The following is a 5,445-nucleotide window of genomic DNA, read 5'->3' on the forward strand; positions in this document are numbered from 1 at the left end:
TTTGCAAAATGCAGTGTAACTATCAAATTGTGCATGTTTTTATCCATTTAAATTACAAATTAAAGATCTAGAGTATACCCATTATACAGTCTTTATGTACCTAGGGTCTGTGTTCATCTGCAGGTACACAAATAGTGTAAAATGCTAACTTGGGAGTTGCATAACACTCCCTGGAACATCATTAATTATTGGATTATTAGAATCATCTTTTCAGATTTGAGTTAGCATTTGTCAGATTACTTGTGTTCATTCATGGTAAGGATTTTCTGTGTGAGCAGGCTAATCCTTGAGAAGCTGATAGAGGTGTTTCATCCCACTTTGAAAGGCCTGTATGAATTTCTCATTCCAGAGAGTGAAGATGAAAGGATTCTGAAAAAGAGTCACCACTAAAACCAGCAGTGATGCTATCCTGTTGTACTCTGCTATCTGTGTTTGCTTGGGTTTCACGTAGAGGAAGAAGCAGCTGCCATAGCCAGTCACAACAAAAGTGAAGTGGGAGGCACAGGTGGAGAAGGCTTTCTTCCAGCCAAAGCCTGAGGGGATCTTGAGGATGGTGGAGATGATGTAGGTGTGGGAGACGATGGTAGGGATCAAAGAACCAATAATACGAAAACAGCCATTATGAAAAGGATAAGCTCTGTGAAAAGGGTGTCATCACAGGAGAGTTTGAGCAGTTGTCCATGGTCACAGTAAAAATGGTCTATTAGATTTGATTTGCAGAAAGTGAATTGAAAGGTGGCGTAGACAAACCAGATTTCAGAAAGGAACCCAAACACCCATGCCACAATTACCATGCAGATGCAGGAGTGGCTGCTCATGATGGTCTCATACCTTAAAGGGATACAGACAGCCACGGAATGGTCTACCGCCATCATACCTATTAATACCAACTCTGAGCTTCCCAGGGCCAGGTACAAATAGAGCTGTGCACAGCATGAAGCCACGAACATCAGCTGCATCCTGGGGAGGAGCAGCCCCTGGACCATGAAGGGGACAGCAGTGGAGGTCAGCAGGACCTTCAAGACAGAAAGGTGGCTGAGGAGGAAGTACAGGGAGACTGCAGCTGCTTACTGGCACAAATGTGCTGCTGCTGATCCTGTTTCCTGCTGTGGTCACTGAGCAGCCAAGAAGAAGGTGGCAAAGAGAACATGGTGCAGATCCTTGGAGCCAGGGAAGCCCAGGAGTAGAAATTCTGTGGTGCTAGTGTAATTCTGTACCCTTGGGTTCTGAGCAGCTCTTCCTTATGTAGCCTAGTGGACAAAAGAGGAATGAGGATATTAAGATAGGCTCATCTTAGGGAAGTATGAGACTCTTGTATTTGTGGCAAATCAGATGGAGTGAAAAACACTTTGTCTAGTAAAAGAAGTCAGATATGGATAGGATTGTGCCTAATGGTAGAGTGTCTGTATAGCTTGCAGGAAGCTCTGGTTTGATTCCTCCCATCTGGGCCCAAATGCAACATGTTCTGTTTTCAGGAATGCCAAAGCCCTACATATAGCATGAGCTAAGTCACTAAATGTGAACACCCTGCACACAAACGGTCATGATCTCAATCCAGTCCAACAACAGGTTTGGGAAGTCTTCTCAGAACCAGCTCCTGTTGCAACCATGCTTTCCTCCAAATGAAATTGGAAATTACAGGTTCATCTGTCACTAATACAGACGAGAACCAAGGACTTAAGTCCTTTAGTGTTTCTGGATTTGTTTCTCACTTCCTGTGGCTATTTCTTTGAATGTTATAGCTAAGGGAAACTTGCTCATTATTGTGCCTAAAAGAACATACATAGTCTTCCCTCTCTAACACCTCTGTAAGATCTCTTTACATTTATCACCTGAAATTAACTGTTTCTTCAACAAAAATTAAATGCTTACTTTTTTCTGTTAATGCTTTTCTTTTCTGTCACTGGTATCTACATGGTTTATAGTGGTTACATTTAGTATGTTAGAATAGTCTACCATCTAGCCATAAAAATACTGTAGAAGTTATATGTTATATATGTGGTTGACAAACCACATGTTATCAGAGCATGCATTTGTTGCAGTGAGACTAAAGTAGGTGTAAGAGGTTCTGTACATTACCTCCTGAGTTTTAGCAGAATTTAAAGGACTAAAATTTACATTCCTCCAATTATTTCATAAAATGGAAAGGAAAAGAGTACTTGCAAACTAATTTGAGGTCAAAACTATAGGGGACATACAAAAGAGAAAATGCTAGTCTGGTGAAAATAGATACAAAAATTCTCAATGAAATACTTGCAAACAAAATTCAGCAGTGTGTTAAAATGTTCATATAATGTAGTCACATCAATCACATTAGTTCTATTGCAGAGATGCAAGGATGGATCAATTTATGCAAATCAAGATATGTAATCCACTATATAAATAGAATCAGGGATTAAAGTTACATCATCATCTCTTTGTATGTATGTGTGTGTGTGTGTGTGTGTATTTGTGTGTCTGTGTATGTGTGTGTCTGTGTATGGGACTAGCATTTGAATTCAGGGCTTCATACTTATAGGCTGGCACTCTACTCTTGAGCCATGCCTCTACTCCAATCATCTCACTATATATAGAATGATTACTTGGCAAAATTATATCAAATAACAAGCCCCAAAGAAACTGGGACTAATAAATGCCATATACCACTAGCAGTCTACTTAGTAGGAAACAACTGAAAGCATCTCTTCTAAAACCTGGAGAAAAAATAGGGTCATTAACTTTCACTTGTCTTATTAAATATAGTTCTTAGCTGAGTGCTGGGTGGCTCTTGCATATAATCCTAGCTACCCAGGAGGCTGAGATCTGAGGATCGTGGTTCAAAACCAGCCTGGGCACTAAAGTCAATGAGACTTATCTCTAATTAGCCACCAGAAAACTGGAAGTGGTGCTGTGGCTCAGGGTTAGGGTGGTAGCCTTGAGCTGAAGAGCTCAGGGACAGTGCCCCAGGCCAGAATTCAAGTCTATGACCGACAAAAAATGAATAAATAAAATAAAAAATAAAAGAAATATAGTGCTTGAGACTTTAGCTATAGTAGTAGGCAAAGATAAAGAACTAAGAGTCACAACAGAAATGAAATCGAATTATCCCCATTTGCCCACTACCTGTTCCCCAGTACTTATTGCACACTACATATTTGAACACTACATATTTGCATGGTATAAAAATTTGAACTATCCTTATTTGCACACTACATATTGCAAACCTTGAAGTTTCCACTAGATAACTCTTCAAAGCTGACACTTTCAGCAAATAGCACAACACAAAATCAGTATACAAAACTCAGTAGCCTTTCTATACACCAACAAGAAACAGGATGAAAAATAAATGAAGAAAACAATCCCATTCAGAATAACCTCAAAACATACCTAGGAAGTAAACCTAACTGGAGAGGTGAAGTAGTTCAACAATAAAAAATATAAAAGTTAATGTTTTTTTTTTGGTGGTATCAGAATTTGAACTCAAGACTTCATGCTTTTTACACAGGCTCACTGACACTTAGGTATACTGTTCTTGTGTCCTGTCCAGGCACACCCCTGGACCATTATCTGATTTTAGGCTCCCCATAATTGCTGATTTGTCATGTATATACCATTTTATCCAGTTTTTCTCAGTAAAGATAGAGTCATGCAGCTTTTTCTGTCTGTGCTGACTTGGTTTTCCCAGTTTCATCCTCTCAAGAAACTAGAATTACAGGAGTGAGCCTTTAGCATCTAGCTTGAGAACTATAAAAGTTTGAAGAAATTAGGCAAAGAAGATACTTAAAGATGGAAAGTCTTAATAGACATAACCAGAAATTGGCTTTTTTTTTTTAACATTTTACTATAGTCAGAATGCTAAAATTACAGAAAAAAGAATATTGAAAGATGCAAAAAATTTTCCCACTTTATGTACAAAGGCAACAAAAGAACAATTACAAATTTATTACAGCAGACATCTGAGCAAAAATGTTAAAATCAAGAAAGCATGGAATGATATGTTTTAATTCTGAAGTTAAATTACAGTCAATCAAGTGTAGTGTATACAGCACTCTTTAAAAATCAATTAAGAAATAACGATATTTCAGAGTAAGTGCAAACTGTAGCAATGCAAGATCACTAAAGCAGCATGTAGAAGATGCTTAAACGAATCCTAGGCACAGAAGAAAGACAATTAAAAATGTGAGAGGTGAAGCAAGTTTAAATTCAAGGGGTGGGGCAGGGAATGGATCCACAAATGAGAAGGAAAGAGCAAAAAAAAAAAAAAAAAAAGTCCAATTCACTAAGCAAGGGAAATCCTAAGAGAAACAAGAGAGAAAGAAAAAAAATCAACCAGAAAAAATTGCCAGAATCAGCAAACACTTCACAACAGCTCTAAATACAAATAGTCTTAAGTTGCCAACCAAAAACAGATTAGATGGTTGGCTTAAAAAGATCTAGGGGCCGGGAGTTTGGCCTAGTGGTAAAGTGCTTGCTTAGCATGCATGAAGACTGGGTTCGATTCTTCGGCACCACATATACATAGTAAAAGCCAGAAATGATGTTGTGGCTCAAGTGGTGGAGCTCTAGCCTTGAGAAAGCCCAAGGATAGTGCTTAGGCCCTGAGTTCAAGGCCCAGGACTGGCAAAAAAAATTTTTTTAAATGATCTAATTATTAGTATTCTTCAAGAGACATACCTCATTGGCAAGGACACACACACAGACTAAAAGTGCAAGTTAGAGTGACAGAATCTAATGTTTTGTTAAAATATTATTCTGATTGTGGGGAATGCAGTCTACTAGAGGACCAGAGAGGGAAGAAGAAAGCATTTAGGAGATGGGAACAGCTAGCTTTTTCTATATAAGAAATAACCACAAAACTCTGGTGGTAAACAGCAATAAACTTTTATTTTTGCGCAGTAGAGTCCCTGCCAATGTAGTCTAGGCTCTGCTGTGGCTCTGCTGATAGCAGATTGTTCTATTAATGAATGTGACTTGGATGACCTAGCTGGGCCCATATGGGCCCAATGTGACCTCTAGGTTTTGCTGGATAAGCCCACAGATGTTTGGAAGGACTCCCTCTGACTTGGGTTGATTTTTATTTCCACATTATAAATGAATGAACAAATTTTCAGAAATGAAGTGGCTTGCCTGCACTCAGCTTCTAACCAACTGACGAAATCTTGGATTGAATACCTTAACTTTAAGGCCTCCTCAAATGGATTTGCCTGATATTCCTTTTGCCATTGAGCTACATAAAGGGATCTCATTCAACATGTACAAAATTTTGTGAGCTGGTTATCACTGTTTTATTTTACAAGAAAGAAACTAAGTCACCATAAAGTATATGAAATCTATACAGTTTCACACAATATACTAGAAACAAACTCAAACTGTAAAACAATGATTTACTAAAATCCAGTTTTTAAAACAAATTCTGCCTAATAAAGGACATATGTGCCTACCTTTCTAAGCATCAGAGCCACTTCC

The 5,445-nt window shown here is 38.4% G+C and overlaps 1 pseudogene; it reads right to left on the minus strand.

Moving 5' to 3' along the window:
- Positions 1-279: 279 nt before the first annotated feature.
- LOC150063678 (olfactory receptor 9A1-like) lies at positions 280-3,565 on the minus strand (annotated as a pseudogene).
- Between the last annotated feature and the right edge of the window lie 1,880 nt (positions 3,566-5,445).

This window comes from Megascapheus bottae, chromosome 5, assembly GCF_031878675.1.
Source record: "Megascapheus bottae isolate mThoBot1 chromosome 5, mThoBot2.hap1, whole genome shotgun sequence".
Lineage (NCBI taxonomy): Eukaryota > Metazoa > Chordata > Mammalia > Rodentia > Geomyidae > Megascapheus > Megascapheus bottae.